The following is a 19,992-nucleotide window of genomic DNA, read 5'->3' as shown; positions in this document are numbered from 1 at the left end:
TTTAAATGAGTTAAGTACCTTTGAATAACCACTGACCTGTTTAGGAGTTGACTTCTGTGTATTCCTCCATATCTAACTATGTGCCTTAAGGTTTGTGATTTGCTTCAACTTCGGATTCCATTCTGACACCATGTCACATGTATCTTGTATTTAAATGAGACACTGAGGCACTGTAATGGGTTTAAGTTGTTTATTGTACATAACACACATCAGGAGCTGTAACTGAAACATAACCTCAAGGTAACTGACTGACCCATTACAACAAACACACTCTCATATGCATCTCCATTCATGCCTGCATTCATTCTGACTAAATATACAAAATGGCACTGATCTTGCATGTGCTCAGTAATTTATATGCATGTGCTGTGTAGGTACAGTGGCTGACTAGGTACAGTACACACAATGATCTACACCCACCTTATTTCTGCACTCTCTTAAGGGGGAATTTATATGCTAAACAAAATTTGTAATGAGGATGAAAGGTTTCAGGTGGAAGCTCAACAAACAGCTGAAATGAGTAGGAAAATAAGTTATGATTAAGAAGAAATCAAAAATTAAGTTTGGTATAAATGTTTGTGGAAAGAACAGAATATGGTGAGTAATAATAAAATAATATATCAATCTAAAGATAACCGAGCCGCGCTCTATAGGGTTTATGATAGATAGAAAGTAAATTCTGCTATAAATATGGATTTGGATAATAAAGATGTATTTTTGTTACAACATGTGATGCCTGTGCACTGGCCCAGTAATCAAGGAGCCTCAGTCCTCACCACTGGCACCAGTGAAGGGCATTCACATTGGGAGGATAACAAATACACACACAGTAAAATACAATTTCTCTTAAGAGTACACAGAGATTACAGTCAGTCTGGGGCTGGTTTCTCCCTTTCTCTCCAGATCCCCAATAAGACTCTTCACTGGCACAGCTATAGGGTTCAGATCTCAGCTGAGTAGTCAAGCCAAAACCTCCAGTACCCTCTCTGTTTAGCCAGTGGTTTGTGTCCCTGCCCCAGTAGCTGACACACACACACTTTAAGATTTGGTTTATATACAAACGCACAGACACTCCTGGGGAAGGCTGGCACAGGTTCTCCAGCTATGCCTCCTTCTCCCCAGGCTATAAGGTAATAATCCACTGCTATCAGCTACCCTTATCAGCTACTATAAAGGCCCTTACCAAAGGGTGTCCAATTTTACTGTGCAATATTATTATTCTCCAATTAGTAAGTGTGACCAGAACTTTTAAGGCTATTGGAGTGGCTTATACAGTATCAATAAAATACATGCATGTACTCAAGAGCTTAAATTATCTCTACACAAAACAGCCACAGTTGAAAGGATTAAAAATATTTAATAATAAATAATAAAACACAAGACAATACTTATTACTTCAACACAATGACATGACAAAGTTCAGAAATCACAGGAAATACTTTAAAACAATATTGTAGGACAGTCTGATATAAATATAGAAAACAGCTAGTCTAATCTTACTATTTCTGTCTGTCTCTAAGAGAAATCACTGTTCTAAATACTACTTACATACAGAGCAAGCAAGTGCTGGTGAGTGGATGTTCTTACCAGATCCAATTTAAGATACAAAATGCTATTCTCTCCTTCTGAGATAGCCCTTAAATTGATAATATACAGTACTGTTGAGTAATTTCAGATTACATCATTCTTGACACCTCTGCTGAAGTTCCCCAGGCTCACAGAACTTAACATTTTACACATCTTTGCGATCTTGCACCTGCCAGGAAGCTACAGCAATAAAGGACACTTTACATGTAAAACCTAGTAATCCGTCTTAAAACAATACAAAGAATTTCCTAGCCCAGACAAACTGTCTCCAAGCTTGAGATCAAACACAGTTTAAAATTCTTTACTTAACAGCTTTATTCCAGCAGGGTGCACTGTGGTTACATTTCTGAAGCTCAGTACAACATATAGTTTAATCATAACATATAGTTCTCTTTACATTTGTAAAAGAAGCCTGTGTATTATATGAATATTTACAAATAACATAGAATTATTTACAAAGTTCTATCTAGCTGGCCTGGTAGCTCCTCAGTTTTTCACACAAGATATAACATATTGAGTGAACAATTAGTAGATTATTTTTACTTTTGCTTAAATGTTTTTATTGATTTTACAAAATTAATGTAATTTCATAACTTTGCAATATAAAACATAATTTACACAGGTTAACTATATACCGTCAACAACTATAACATTTAAACAAACTATTTACAAAGGTGTCAAATTTTAAAAGATATTACACATTTTTACATTTAAAACTAAATTTCATGAGGTATTATAGTCATCTGTCTCCATTATTTTGTTCACTTTCTTCCATGAGTTGTAATAAGATGTGGTTCCTTCTGTTCTTATTCTAATGGTTCTCATTCCCAGTCATGATACATTTAATACGATGTTTCTGTATTTGTTAACTGTTGGTGAAGTCTCACTTTTCCAATTTGTAGTAATGGTTTTGCGTGCTACAGCTAGTAGTGTCCATAAAAGTGAATAATTTGTTTTAACAACACAATGGAGTATGGGAATATTAAACAAAATCAGAGATTTAGACAAATGGAAATTATAATTAAGAACTATTTGCAAGAAAAAATTTACTTTATCCCAAAATGGTTTAAGTAAATAACAATCAGAAGACATATATGGATGGTGCAGTGGTACAGCAGTAGCGGTGTCACCTCACAGCAAGATGTTCTTCAGTTCGATTCTTGGCTGGAGTGCCTTCTGTGTGGAGTCTGCATGTCCTTCCTGCATTCATGTGGGTTTTCTCTGGGTACTACAGTTTCCTCCCACATTACAAAGAAATGCATCTGGAGAATTTCTCCATGGGCCTCTGCTGAAAACTGGCTTTGTTCCAAGTCGGTCATTCCTGGTAAACTAATGATAAATAAATATGCTTCCAATCTGCTCTCAAGTTCATTTTACATCTCCAACATCCTCTGTTTTGTTTAAACATTATTTCCATTTTATGTGGTGTTATAAATGACCTATAAATACATTTCCATGTGAACAGCTTGCATTGCAATAAAAGAAATGTTTGCTTTGTGGAGAGAAGTATTAATTTCTTGTTATTGTCATTTGGCATTTGATTATTTATTGTTATATAGCAGTCCCAAAGATTCTGTGTATGATATCATTTTGTTTTCGTAATTATTTTATAAATGTTTGATAAGTAACCTTCTCCATGAACAGCCTGTGTTGTTGAAAAGACCAAGGGGGGAATTTTATAAAGCTTACATGGTATTTTTTACCATGTAGGTGTCGTGGTATGCTGCTTACATGAAGGTAAGCAGCTGTGCAATCCAGTAAGCACTGCTGAGCAGTGCGCATGAGCACGCCAACACTGGAAGCTCCGTGGCATGCAAATCACTTCATAAAGAGGTGAATCTCATGCAAATGAGGCAAGTAAAGTGATCCAGCAAGCAGATAGGCATCCCTGCAGACCCTGTGTTGGTGTCTGTAATGTACATGGAAAAAGTCTGTGCACAGGATTTCAAACAGACAACAGGGGCTGTAAAATCACAGATAGATGGACAGAAATGGCATAGCACATATAGATATGAGCAAAACTATCCACTGTGTGTCCAAAAACGAAAGGGACATAAGTTTAAATAATTTTATTTTTTTTTTAATGATCTGGTCATGTTTGCACAGTGTGCCACAGTGCACAAGCATGCTTTTATGAAAAAATATAAAAAAAAGGAGTGGAAAAACCACAGTTAATAGTATGTGACAGAAATGTATTACAGGACCCTGCATCTAGAATGGTGGAATGGTGCTTTTGCCAACAAGGTAGGGCCTGGAACCGTGTAGTATCCTGGTTGTGCTCACAGATCTCTATGCAGATGAGGTGGGGTTACTGAATAGCACAAAAGGGTATCCTTGTCTGCATATCCCTTCCTTGTAAACACAGAACCATGTCAGTGTCCACAGAACAGGTAGCTGACTTCAGGAGGGGTGTGTCTGAGGGCTTGTAAGCTCATAGGAGCCCAGCTGCACCTGTTTGTGTGGCATGTTGCTGTGCTCAGCGGGAAGGGGTGGACACTGAATCTACATCAACTGCAAGGGGTACCAGTCCATCAATTGCCAGGTCATGTGCAATGCCCAGGGTATTATCATGAATGTGTGTGCTGGCAGCCCTGACAGTTATCACAATTCCCATATCTGCCACGTATCACAGCTGCGCCAAATGTTTGCTGGGGGGACATCTCACATGGCCATTTACTTGGGGATGCTGGCTATCCCCTGGAACTGTGGATGATGACACCTATCAGAAATGCACATGAAACTCACAGAAGAATGGCATAATGAGGCGCACGCACAAAGAAGGAACATCATAGAGTATGTGTTTGGGCTGCTGAAGTCATGGTTCCAGTGTCTCGATATATCTGGTGGAGCCCTGCACTACTCTCCAGCCACATGTACACATATGTTCACAATATGTGCCATGCTACACAATATGATCCTATGAAAACAGCTGCAGCAGGATCATCAAAGGGAAGGGATACACAGCCACCCACCAGTGCCTAGGTCACCACAGCCACAGCCACAGGAGGACTCATTGGAGGAGCCCCCTGATGATGTCCCTATAGGCAGACATAGGCATGCCCAGTATGCCCTGGCATTGGCTAAGAGACAATGCATAACACATCCACTGACAACCTAGGCCCTAGGGACTGACACATATACTCTTACTCACATACATATAGTAAATGTTTTGATGCCTACCTATCCATGTATTGGTTGTGTACGGCTTGCATCACACAGAGTCATCCCTGAACTACAGGCCTCTCAACTGCTGCATTCACAGGGTAAGTCTCTAAGCTACACACTAATTGTAAGGATTAATATAATATATCATATGTATGGATCTGCTGCTGTTATGCAAGGAAATATAGTAAGCTAATTCGACAGATGTAACATCCAAATGTGACTACAGATACCCAGTCCAACAGTATGTGTCCCTTAATAGTCACTAGGCCTTGTGGTTGAAATATTCACTCCATCAGTCAAGGAAGATGTTAAACAGTGGGTTCACATGAAATTTGGACTACTGTATATCCCAGCAAATCATGTGCTGTTGTTCTCCACCCCCAACACAGCAGTGTACCCATACAACTGCTTTAACAAAAAATCACCTATGGTATATCAGTGGACCAGGCAATCTCAGGGCTGTAACATAGATATTGCTCATGCCATTTTATGTCTCTCCTCCTGCAGAATAACAATGTACATATTTATGCTGTTGATTGTGTGATGAATGACTCTTCTCTGTCTGGTGACCTGAGAGGCTCAATGGACAAGGGTAGCCAGCAAGGATAATGGTGTTGATAATTCTAATCTGGGATTACTCACATTTTTTGCATGTGAAGTAGTACTATGTTGGTGTTTTTTCAGTTTACCTTTGAATTGTCATCCGCCGTGTGTCCGACATGCATAACGCCGTATGGGATACATTGGATACAGAGGGGAATTAATGAAGCTTGGAAAATGTTTTCCAAAATTAGTATTGACTGTGCCATTTTTCAAAAACCTTTAAGGTTTGGTTTTAGGAAAAATTTTAATTTCAAGGAACTATTTGAGAGGAAAAAGCCCCCACGTATAAGTGGAACACAACAGAAGGCTGGGACACATAAGTGTGGGAGGTGTGGACAATGTGCCTTTATATTAGGGGAAAAGATGCTTTGGTTAAAGAAATTAGGTTTAAAACTAAAAAGTAAAGGTTATCACACGTGTCAAACAGCTGGTGTGGTTTATTTAGTATTCTGCCTAACCTGTGACAAATACTATGTAGGTAAAACTGAACGCAAGTTAAAACAATGCATTTATGAACATATAAGAGACATAAACAAATGAAATGATAATAATGCGTTATATAGGCATTCCAAGTCATGTGAAAATGCCAACATCAAGTTCTGGGTTCTTGAAGAGGTGAAGAGAGGTGACAGAGGAGGTGACTGGGAATCTTTGTTAGAGTACAGAGAATTGATTTGGCAACTCAGGCTTGATGCCTGTGGTCCTAGTGGGTTGAATGACCATCTCTCTATTAAACCTGCCCTAAAATTGTTAGCCAATAATCCAAAATTGAGTTAACACAATAAAATAATATGCATTATTTTTTATACAATTTGATATGATGACACTTTCATTAGTTATACACAATAAATGTTATTAGTGTTTATTTAACAAGCTTTTTAGTATTTTGACATTTTTACCTTCTTGTAGGGAGTTTTAACTTATTTATATATATATGTTGATATATTTATATATATGGTGGTATTTTCTTGTATATATATTTATATATATATATATATATATATATATATATATATATATATATATATTTTTGTAAATTATTGCAGCACTTTACTAAAAAATACTAAAACAATACATTTATATATATTATATATTATACATTATATATATATTTTAATAATTATATGTGTTTGTGTATTAGTTTTTAAATGAGTTTTTAGTCATCTTGTAATTTGTACAGCGTGTGTATATATATATATATATATATATATATATATATATTTTGTGTGATAGAGTCTGTAATTTAAAAAGTGATTTCATCTGATGCAAGAATTAAGCTGTGGCCTTATTAATTAATTGATTGATTAAATATTCAATTACCTAAAGTATTTAAGGCATGTTACAACCAGTAACAATGGATTCTGATGAAGTCTTGTAATTATAGATGAAAGCGCGCTCAATCCCAGTTCTTTGTATATGTCTATTGCTGTTTATTAAATCTATCGTTATTAAATCTATCGTTTTTTACCATAGGAGTGGCTGATACTTTTGTGGCAATATCCATTAACAGTATTTTTTGGTGATTCGTATTACTGATTTTCTTGGGAGAATACCCTTTATGGTAAAGCTAGCGGAGGTGTTGACATTGTCTATAATTACAAGTATCCCACTGCTAGGATACTAGATTCAGATGACACAATGAAGCAATATCACACTGCAGGCCACAGATGCTGGTCAACACAGGCTTAGTTTGTGTAATGCACAAGTACTGTGCCTGCAGTCACACATACAACACACTTAACATGTGGCATGTGTTATACGTACTATGATCTATAGTGTATAAGACTATATAGATAGGGGTTCTAATCTTACTCCAGCCCACTTGGTACATGACTGTGTGTGTGTGTGTGTGTGTGTGTGTGTGTGTGTGTGTGTGTGTGTGTGTGTGTGTGTGTGTGTATGTGTGTGTGGGTGTGTGTGTGTGTGTGTGTGTGTGTGTGTGTGTGTGTGTGTGTGTGTGTGTGTGTGTGTGTGTGTGTGTGTCTATGTATCTTCCTGCAAATGAATGGACATGCCCTCATAGGCTATCCACCTGCAATGGTGATGCACTTTTTTGGGCCTGTAACTTGCTGCTGGCTTCCACAATGCCCTTTCTACAAAGCCTGATGATGTCAGCCACCTTAAGACTACCAGCTGACAGTGTAAAATCAGATGTAAGCCATGGTGCATGTAATAAATACTGTGACATATAGTGTATGAGACTAGATAGGTAGGGGTTCTAATCCCACTCCAGCCCACTTGGTACGTGACTGTCAGAGTGTGTGTGTCTGTGTATCTTACCGTAAATGAATGGAGATGACCTCATGGGCTATCCACCTACAATGATTGCACACTTTTTGGCCCTGTAATTTGCTGCTGGCTTCCACACTGTCCTCTTCTACAAGGCTTGATGATGTCAGCCACCTTAAGACTACCACCCAACAGTATAAAATCAGATGTAAGCTGTGGCACATGCGATAAGTACCATGATCTATAGTGTACAAGAGTAGATAGGTAGGAGTTCTAGTTTCACTCCAGCCCACTTGGTGCCTGTGTACATATCCATATGACATAACCTTGGTAGCCTAGACATATGTAGGGTTTTGCAATGTTTTACTTGTAGCGGGTGATGTGGCCTCCCACCAAAGGACTGATCACAACAAGACCTGCATAATATGTCCTAAAATGATAGTGCTAGGAGACATGAGGTGTGTTGCATCACATACTGTGATCTGTAGTATGTACCATTACATAGGTAAGTGTCCCAACCTACATACAGCCAACATCCACTACTTGTGTGTCTTGGCATGTCCTATACACGCATATTGGAAGTGGTGCTAGCCCAATGTACCCATGTGTTTGTGGTAGTCTGTTAGAACATTTTATAACATGTCATGGAATTATGGGATGTATGAATTGAACACAGACAGTACTGTAGCCTTTGACTGTCACTGGTCTGAAAGATGTGGATGCATTCACTGTTGTACAATGAAAACCAACAGGTTTGGGACATACATCCCAGACTGTCAGTGGTATATTGAATGTAGCAGTCATCACAGCTATCATTGTGTGCAGTGGCACCCTTGCCATTTCACTACACAGGATTATTGTACAACTGTAGCAGCCACACAGGTGCCATGGTACACCAATACACATTGTAGAGAACATGTCTTATGGAGTCCATGTCAGGATCATACATGTGAATGACCTGAGATGCACCTCCCTGGACTACATGAAAAAAGACATGGTGGAGCTCTCAGATTATGTGGCCCAGGCAGGTATGACCCTAGCCTTGAGCAGTATCCTACCATCACCCAGAATGATACCACAGTACAAACAAAAAATGATTGACTTCAACAATTGGCTAAGTTTCTGGTGTCATTCTAAGGGGATCCAGTATCTGTCTGCTTGGGATAACATGACTGACAGACCCTGATGCTTTGCCAGAGATGGCCTGCATCTGTCACCCCTGGGTTTCCGGGTACTGGCTAAGGCTCTTGCCACCCCTATAGTGCCTTTTTTAGGTGATCTTCCAAAGACCAAATTACCACCATAACAGCTATAAATAAATGCAATCTCAGGGTCATGCTGCTCAATGCTAGAAGTCTAAATCTCAGCATGCCTCAAAATGGAGAACATCAACATTTGTGCTGTAATGGAAACATGGTTTAAAGTGGCAGAAAGCACCCCTGCGTTACCAGGCTATAACTCATTCCACACCTTTTGGCCCCAAAACATGGACCGTAGCTCCAAAGATGGTGGTGTCTTCATATTCATAAAGGATATGCACACCTCCAGACTAGTAGCTCAGCATAACGCATCTGAGATACTTTTGGTATAACTAACATTGGGTAAAATGGTGATCCAGGTCATAGCCTGCTATAGGTTCCCAACCATGTCCTTAGACTCTCACTCCACATTCCTAAGCACCCTGGAATCTATCAAGGTCCAACCAAACACTCTCATACTAGGAGATTAAACTACCCCTCCATCAAATAGGAGAACTACTCAAGCAAGAATACACTGGCCCAACACTTCCTGGAATTCATCAGTTCCAATGCCCTGGACCAGCTCATTCTGACCCCCACTAGAGGAAGCAACATCCTTGACCTGGTTATTACTAACATGGGTAACCATTGCTCTACACCAGTAGTCAATCCCTCCCTGGTCAGATCTGACCATAAACTAATCACCATGAAAATCCACATCTCACCCACACCCCTCGCAAAGGTAACCCCCTTGAAAAACTTCTCCAAGGTTGACTTTGGGCTCCTAAAAACAGAGATAGCTAACTTCACGGACGGCACCCATGCCAATGGAAAATAGCTGCATGACTGCTGATTCATACACCAATGCACTGTACAAACATGTACATAAATGCATGGAACTAGCAATACCCAATAGAACCAAGATGCTCTCCTCCAAAATAAGGAAGCCAATCTGGTGGTCCCCTGCCATCAATAAACTCTACAACAGAAGGAAGAAACTGTTGCAGAAAAAGATGAAGTCCTAAGACTGAAAAAAAACTCCCTTATTAGCCTCAACAAAAAGGTGACATCACTCATCAAATCCTCTAAAGCCAGCTATGAAGGCAGAATTGCAGCAGACACTAAAAACAATCACAAAGTCTTCTATAGTTATATCAAGAACCTCCACAGATATACCCAGATTTGCTCTGAGTTACTGCACAATGGTACCCCCTATACTGAGTCAACAGATATTGCTAACATACTGGCCAACAGATTCAGTGCCAACTTTACCCCTCCCCCCCAGAACCAATCACAATACTGGAGGAATGCCAGGCACCCATCATCACTGCAGCACAGGTTAAAGCCACATTGTCCAAAACCAAGAATACAGCTTCCATTAGACCCGATAATATCCATGGCTGTGCTCTACATGAACTACAAAGCAAACTGGCACCACATCTCTGTGCTCTGTTTGGTCACAGCCTCACCTCAGGCTTTGTCCCTACCAAATGGTGCAATGCTACAGTCATCCCTCTCCATAAAGGGGGAGCAACTACAGACCTTAAGAATTATCGCCCCCTTAGCCTGATGAGTCTGATATGTAAAGCTATGGAGCGCATCACCATGGACCTGAATAACAAAGATATAGGAAATCTCCAAACTCTAGACCTCATGCAATTTGGCTTTATGAAATGGAGATCATGCCTGCACAACCTGGTTGACTTCTTTGAGTCAGTCACCAGGGCCGTGGATGAAGGTAAGGCAGTGCATACAGCCTACCTTGATCTGGCCAAGGGCTTTGATACCATTCCTCACTCGGGAATTATTGATAAACTCATCAAAATAGGCATTAACCCCTATATCACTAGGTGGGTTGCAAATTGGCCACAGATAGAACACACAGTGTGAAAGTAGTAGACTCCAAGTCAGACTGATGACCAGTCATGAGTGGAGTCCCACAGGGATTGGTCCTGGGTCCTCTCCTGTTCAGCATCTACTTCTCAGAAGTCAAGGCCAACACAAAGGGACTGTGGCTGACCATGTTTGCAAATGACTACATGCTGGGAGCCATTATTAACTCCCCAAGTGATGCAGACATCCTACAGAAAGGCCTCACTAAGATCAATGACTGGTGTCGAAACCATAGCCTTAAGCTTAATGCCAAAAAATGTGTCATCATCCCCTTTGGTAAAAACTCAGTTCCCACTAATTACCACATCACTGGGACCTCAATGAACACTAAAGGCATTATAAGAGATCTGGGGATGCAGGTTGACAGCAACCGCTCCTTTGACCACCACATTGCCACTGTGGTCAGAAATTACTTCTATGTGGCACATCTCATTACCAGGGGTTTTGCATCCAGGAAGAAAGAGGTCATTGTCTCTCTCTACTCTTCCCTCATTAGACCAATCATTGAGTATAATGCCCCATTTGGCATGTACCTCACTAGACACCTGCAACAGCTGGAGAGGCCACAGAAGTACCTCACAAAGAGGATCCTAGGCATTAAACACATGTCCTGCATGGACAGACTCAAAAGACCCCAGCTATTCTTTGTCTCATATTGCCTACTTAGAGGCAATCGTTGCTTGACTTACAAAGCCATGTCTGACCCAGCTCTATTAGAAATACTGCAGCTAAATAAATCCCAATCCACACCACGCGCTCCAGAGACCTCAATCTCATTACCACAATCAACAGAACATGCTGGAGGGACAGATTCATAACCTAGAGACTACCCATGCTCTGGAATAGACTTCCCATAAATGTCAAGCAGAGAACCTTGCTGTCCCTCTTCAAGAGAAGTCTTGATGAATGGATGGGTAATAGAAATTTCACCCCAGGGATCATTCCAATGGCTCTAATGGATAGAGGCATTGGGAACTAACGTCAGGTGGCACAATGCTAGGGCACTTCTATGGGCTAGGCATGTAAAGGCTCCAGGGCCATTAACCTAGTACACACCTATGAAGCTATGTGTAGTCTGTCTCTGAAATGCTTTGGAGGGGATGTGTATGGCTCCATACAGGGAGGTGTCAGTTTTGCACTGTGCACCTCCTGTGTATCCATGACAGGATTAACACAAGTGTCACCTGTGCTACACACCAACAATGTCAGTGTGGTATGCATAGTACATGCTGGTGAGACAGGTATGTAACACAGGCAGTACACCCTACATGACACAGGCCCCCCATGCATGTCATGCATGCATCTGCCGTGACACACATCATGTGCAGGTTACACACTGGGATGCTAAACACAAATAACATAACTGTTTCTGGGCAACTGTTGGTACTGGACACAGTATATATGTAGATGCGTCATCTCCATCAGAACCCTGGTGGCAATTATGAAGGGTAGCAGACCTTCTCACAGATTAGGGATACATGAGTATGCTGAACATCAACATTGTCCTTGTTAGCCTGTTATACACATATGGACCTATGGAGTCATACAGTTATAGTGCTGTACCATGCTGATGACATAAGTCCACTGTGCTGACATTCCATCTTGTACTACATTGTTTCCACTGTGTATCCATTGATTATCTCAACAGACTCCTGTAGCAGAAACAGAAACATGCCTGTGACACATCTGCCACTGTGTAACTATACAGCCAATTCAACAAAATACAACATAAGGACCATACGGTACAGAAATGTATGTGGCATACACATGACAAATTCCAACATGCAGTATCTCTTGTTAACCACTACTAGTGGCATGGTAAACCAACACTGCATTACACATATTAAGCAATATAGTCACTCTGTGCATCGGATACATAGCTGCATTTCCCTGCATCGATGTCAAGGATGACAGGGATGTGGCACAGGTATCATCACTTGCACAGGGTGTTGTGTGGGGATGCAGGAGGCCCAGGCTGGCCCAAAGAGTAGACAGCATGTGTGTGAGTCAGGGGGAAGCATATCAGATGGACCATAGAGAGGTGCTGTGTGTGTCTGTAGGTGACCTGCATATGACAGTGGTGTGTGAATGTGTGCATGTACACAGTGAAGCTCAGTGCGAGCCTTACACTTGTGTGTGTTGGACAGCTGTTGACTGTACATGGAAAAGTTGACAGTTCACCATCTCTGCCCTGAACATGGGAATTGGCTCTGCCAGGAGTTGCACTGGTACCTCCATGCCCAAGGTCAAAAGTGGTGCTAGTATCTGACAGTGACTGCTGTCTGCTGGGACCGTGTCCCCCACTGAACCACCCGGGACCACGAGCCCATGGCCTGCCACATTGTGGTGTGGACAGCACACTCCCCTCTGTAGTGCTGGATGTACTGCCACTACAGGAACATGAGTGTGCATAGCCATGTGGACTCTCAGCAGATGTTATTGCTGCCCTACATCCACAGGTCCGATGTTCAACCACAGCCACACATTCCAGCACAGACAATGTGCAGTCCAAGACAGATACTATCTCAGCCTGCCATCTGTCCACTGCATCAGTCAACTGATCCAGGGTGTCCCCAATGCAGTGGAGGCTCTCCTGGATATCAGACTGTGTGGCATCCATAACCCTAGGAATATGCCTGGTGTTACATTCAGAATGTGCCTATGCCTCCATGATGGCCCAAACCATGTGCCGGGTGACCCATGATGTGACACCTGCAATAGGCGGTGGACAGACAACATGCTTCCTACAAGCACCCCTGTCATTCTGCCTGTGTGAGACCTTGCCAGCTGTCTGGCTATGGCCAGTGTCTACACTCACTGGAGCCATAGTTGCCACACTTTCCTATTCAATGTCTCCACCTTCTGACTGTCCAAAATCTGTGGCCTCTGGGGATGTGGTATGTCTGGGCATACAGACTGTGTGCAGTGACAATGGGGGCTAAAGAGTGATGTCTACTTCTGGGACAGACTCAGCCCCTGACGCCTCCATTTGTGCCTCACTGTGGCCACCATCATCATTAGTGTCCGAGGAGACACTGACATCAGGTTATGTAGGGGGCAGACTCCAACCCCTATGGTTACCTGTAATAAGATAGAAAAAGTACATTAACTCATTCATTTCAATGGAGCTCAGGAAGTTTGCACTGTAACTTCCAATGGGCGGAACCTAGGCCTTTTCACAGAATCAAATTATGTCCTCACATTTCAAACAAATGCTAATTTCTCTGGAACCATAGGAGTTATGAAAGAAGTATAAATGGCAAATTCTTCAGCACAAACTATTTTTGTAGCAGTAGTATTTTTTAGGTTCTAGATCATAAACAGAATTTTATAAGTCACAGTAAACACAGTAACAATTACATTTATAATATTTTGTAAACAACTTACAGCATCTCAGCAACCACTCAAGTTACACACATGCTGTCAACAGCATTTTATTAATCTAGCTGAGAGTTTTCATAAGAGGCTAAGGGGGTTCTGCCTGTATTAACTGGTTGTTGAGATATCTAGAAAAATGTGAAAATTATATCTATATAAATTAATATCATAAAAACAACAGTTAACATCTATTTACATGCACTAGATAGATGTCAAATATTAATACAGTTGAGTTTGCTATTGTGTTAGCTTTAAGGTGAAATCTTTTAAAACCTTGAACATAGCATGGTTTTGGAATTATTGATGCAAATATGAACAAGCAATATTTGACGCCTAGAGGTGTCAGTAGGAGTTAACTGCAGATGCACCTGGAGGCATCATTCAGATGTAATGAGTTAATACCTGCACTACTGTGTATGAAAAGCTCCAAGACTCCTAACAATGAAGATCCACAACTGCATTAGTGGTCAAACAACTTCCTTCTCACCTTCGTCCACAAAGCACTACCTCAGAACACAAATCAAATTCAACTCAAGATCTTAATAACCATCACTTGAAGTAAATCAAGTCAAACATGACCAGTAATATTTACCGTTTACTTACACAGTATGACACTATAATTAAAAATCATCACATAAAACCCAGTACAACTCTCTTCACAATTATACGGAAATACACATCTCTCTGCCTAATGTATTTGCTTTTAACCTGTTGTATTTTAAAAGGCATTTTAGATTCCTTGCCTCATTTAAACCAGAAGCCTTATCTGCTCTTACCCGTAACTTCCAAAGTGTATCTGTTTGTTGAACTACACTCCTGTGAGGACCCCCTCTTGAAACCTTAGCTACCTCCTCCAGATTGGCAATTAAAAACATCCTATGCTGCCTATGCACATAATTATGTGTATATAGGGCATTATTCTGGCCCTTAAATGCACTAGACTGTAACTGTTCCTTTACAAGAAAGTGTTATACTTACCAGGGGCAGAACCATGGCCCTGGGCAATACCTGACAGACCTGTGAAAAGTTGAGGTTGGGGTAATGTCAGTACCACTGCATGTTGCAGCACAACAAGGTAATATGTACATACATCTGACATTTACAGCAGCTATTCTGTTACTTGCTGTATTGGTCAAAATCTGTATATGAGTGTATACCTGAAGTTACACCCCCCCAAAAAACAAAAAACCTGACCCCCACATAAATGTATATACAGCCTAACATATTGACTGCTACAGTATTAGAATGCTGATCACAGTAAGCTTACCTGCATGCTCCTCAGCTGTGGAAACTGTGGTACCCACGTCCATGATGTATGGTGTGATGGATGCCTGATAGCTGTCTTGTGTGCCTAGGTACACCAGGAATTCCTCAGTGGCCAAGAGTTACTGTTCCAGTGCAGACCCTCCACCAGTGACAGAACAATCTCTGGCTATATCTGCTACCCATCAACGCGTAGTAATCATATCAGTTGCCTGGTGTCAAACCTGCTCATATGTCCTGCCCTCCTGGCCCCTGGCATTAACATCATGAACAAGGTCTGATCACAATGCAGCCCACTGCTCCCTATTTTGTCTTCCCCAGGGTAACAGGATGTCATGATGCTGCCTTAGTCCTTCCAAGATTATCTCATTCTCCACATCCAAGAAGGGTGGGTGTCATCTGTGGTACATTATTCCTGAAAGACAACACAAGGGGAACACATTACAGGATCAGATATGTAGATGTCCAGTATATACAGGTTCAGCAAGGGCAAAATGACCAGTACTATCCACTGCTTGATCACACATGGCATATCCCACAGTGTGACAACATATTAAGTGTGTGGATACAACCAAGATAGTACCATTGCCACGGTATTCCCTGTGTGCCATGACAATGTCTGCTGTATGATCATACACCCAACAGTCCAGTCCACTTTGGTGTGTCCCCTAAGGCCAACCGCACAATAATATATCACAAAAGCAGTGCCAGATAATCAGCAGTGTGCTATACAAGCCACTATAAAGGGGCAGTCCAATAACACCAGTGTGCCACACTGACAACAGACAATGCCACCCTGATGCATTGTATGTCTCCTGTAGGTGTAAGTCAACAGGGTATCACTGACATGTCAATACCACAGGTCTATAACCAGCTTACTGCTGTAACCTCTATCCTCCTATCTAAATTCTGTTATACACAAAAAAAACAGTTACATACCTGGTAGAGTGCAGTGCTCTTCTGTTGAACTGTGTGTCTGGTAAAGTTTTCAAAGGTGCGAGTAAGGTCTCATACAGAATGGTTCCCCACAGCCAGCTGCCTGCCTTTTAACTCATTCCCTCCAGTAGAGCTATTATGAGTGTGTACCTTTAACTCCTAGTGGGCATGGCTTCAGCATTTAAAAATTGAAGTTATCACCTTACATTTTTAACAAATACCCATTGACAGAGGTCATATATCAATACAATTGTGTTTGCTATCATGTATGCTTCGAGTTAAAATTTTACAATACCTTGTATGTAACATGGTTTTGGAATTAATAATGCAAATATGAACAGGCAATATTTGATGCCTAGAGGATCAGTAGGGTGTAACTGCAGAAACGCCTGGAGACGTCACTTGGCTGTAATGAGTCCCCATCAGCAGGTGATTACCTCTAAACCAATCTGTCATTCTGAAATGATAATTGCAGCCAAAGCAGCTGAATTGCACTATCATTAGCCAATGACATGCAAGCACTGTGCAATATATAAGGCCTTCATGTAGACCTGGGCCCCTTTCTTAGCTGTTGAGATGGACACTACTGAGGTGAGGAGACTACATTGTTACAGAGGGTAGGTCTATAACAGAAACCTTTACATAGAGCTGTGTGTACCACAGGCTGCACTGTTGCTGCAGGTAGTAGACATAGGCAGAGACTGTAGACACTTTGAAGGACAACAAGCTGTAGGTGTAGCTGTGTCAGCCCTGTTGTAGAGGCAGTGCCAGGGTGAATGTACTCTTTGCACTCCAATTAAGGCATGTGTTTAAGGTACAAATGTTAGGCAACTGCGTCAGTAGCAGAGTACTAGGCAACATATCGCACCACTACACAGATATGTGAAGTGTGTTCCTACCTGCAGGCCTGTGACTTCATGCACTAAAAAGCATCTATTTAACTTGCAATGCTTTGTGTGGATAAAGAGTGTATTAGTGATCCATTAACTGCTGTCTTCAAATAATGGAATTGCAGCACAACACTGAATTTGATCCCTGGACTGTGTGTGGCAAACTGTACTATATGCAAGTCATTTAACAGACTGGGCTACTGAGTCACTGCTACAATAGGTGTACACGCAAGATATATGTGCACACAAACAGGCTGTGACAAACATTTTCTACATCCACAAGTATGTGCATGGCTTGATATGGATGTATTTCTGCACCAGAGTCCCATTTGAGCATGTATTTTGCCATGAATGCCTTATCAGGTGACTTTCTACATGTTGATGATAAAAGGGCACATTTACCTCCAATCACAGGCCTCGGTTGCATCAATTATCATGTGTTTGGCTGTCTAGTATTGTAATATTGCACCAGAATCCAAGGTACTCTCCCATTTTTTTCCATTACTGTTTATTCCAGTTTTCACAGTGCAGCGTGGCGCACAGCTCCGCTAAAACACACCTAATGACTGTAATTGGCAATTACTATATTTTGTTTAAACCACCTGTTTTAACTAAAAGTTGCATGGTGTGATGGACTTGGGTTCGAAACATGGCAGAGGTGTTTATTTTTACTTGTGACTTACAATGTTAAAAACACATATACTCATTATAGCTCTATTTAGCTGAGCTAAGCAAAGCTGAGTGACACACCAAGCCACAACACGCAGCTCCATGCTAAAAAAAATAAAGAAAAGAAAAAAGGGGAGATAGGAAAGTTGGTGAAATGGGGCAAGCAGGGGGAAAACATATTGAAAGGCAGGGAGGGATGTGCAGGAGGGGTGTAGGAAAGAACCATAGCTATCCATTTCTTGTAAAGCAACAACTGTGCACTTTGACAGATATGTAGATGAATTTGGATTTTCAAACCCCAGAGAGAGGGCTGAGGCCAACATAACTGCATTGCAAAGCCAATTGTACCAAATTAGTGTGTCCAGTGGACACGTGTGCAAAATGGAGAGCTATGTATGGAACAATATTTTTTTCACTGCCCTGAGGGTGGTTTTGCTAGAGGGGGTTTATGTCAGTTCTTCAAACGCTTAAAATTTCGAACGTTACATGGTTGAGACCAAATGTTCAAAATTTCAAGTGTTCGAAGACTGACTTTCAATGGTGCTGTATGGTGCATATAGGGAGAATTTCCCTTTTCTGCACTGAAGTGCGATCTTGGAGTTGGTATATTTAAGTAGGGGAGGTGTGGGCAGTGAAATTTTAAGGTGTGTTTTTCTTGTTTCATTTTTTTTTTTTTTATATGATATTCGAACATCCAAATGTTGAACATTTGGTCTCGACCATGTAACGTTCAACATTTTGGATGTTCGAATATCTAACATAGACCCGGTAGAGGCTGGGCACCAGGGTGACGCTGCCCTACCAGGTCCGCCAGCATTCCCTCAATCCGGAGCAGGCACTGGTCATAGCCATGGAGGACTAACCTCCACACCAGGACCAGTAGCTCATCACAGGTGACTAGTCTCCCTCTGCCACTGTTTCCAGAGGGTGACTAGACCTCGTCCTCTGGGGTGGTACTGCCCAAAACCTCAGGTAGTGCAGAGGCAGCAGAAGGAGCATCACCAGTCTGGGTTCCAGACATGCTGGGACCTGGTGCCATGGCCGGTTGAGGCAAGGTATGTGGATCAGCCAGAACTGACCTACCTTGACTTACTGTGGGACATGAGGTAAAGCAATATGTTATGGTTAGTAACAACCAAACCATTGCTAGTATAAACAGAATGGAACATCATATTTATTAATCCAAATACATATTAATGTATATTATGTGCAACACAACATAATGTAACATAACAGTCAGTATGGTAACAGCATGCAAGTACGAAGTAAACCATATGGCCAACAAAACAGTTAGTTTAACAAAATATGGTAATACTGAATCATAATAAAACACAACAATAATCAACCATATTTTCCAAAATATATTTAGTTTAACAAAATATGTTAATATGAAATCATAATAAAACATAATAATCACCCACATTTTCCAACATATTGTTATTTTAACAAAATATGTTAATATTAAATCATAATAATACATCACAATAATGAATAAATTAAGATAAGGGGTGGGAAGAGAGAGAAAAACATTCCATTAGTGAGCTTGCAGATGATATCCCTGACAACACTGGTCATACATACTTCTACAGGTGTGCACTGACAGTTGTGATTACAGTGACTACAATTCTCCTATAGCTGTTGTAGCACATACATAAGCTGATAGCATAACACAATAAGGGGCACACAGTAGCAAATGCAGGTACAGAACTACTCAGAATGGTTTCACATAATGTGGACTTATATAACTATCAGGGTGTTCTGTAAACAGATTTGGTAATTCATTGCATTCCAAGTAATTTATCTGGTAAACATGTGACACATGGATTAGTCAGTTCTTATTACAGTATGAGAAATCGTGACACTTGACAGGCTTGTTTGTGTACAGTAATTAATCTAGACAGCTGCCCTGGCTTAGTTGGCAGGCATGGGAGTAGAACCCACTAGCTGTGACTGCAACGGACATCTGCAAATACTGTAATAAATGACTGCAGCAGCATAGTATGGACAAGCAAGAGATACAGCCATACTGGGATTACACAGTATTATTTCTGAATCAGCAATGCTGATGCACACATTCTTACTATTGAATGTAACATTCTGTGAGATCTAAACACAATATCTGCGCATAATATGGGCTAACT

The sequence above is a fragment of the Protopterus annectens genome, chromosome 2.part2 (genome assembly GCF_019279795.1).
Source record: "Protopterus annectens isolate FY-2018-M chromosome 2.part2, PAN1.0, whole genome shotgun sequence".
NCBI lineage: Eukaryota > Metazoa > Chordata > Ceratodontiformes > Protopteridae > Protopterus > Protopterus annectens.
Note: the sequence above shows the minus strand (reverse complement) of the source record.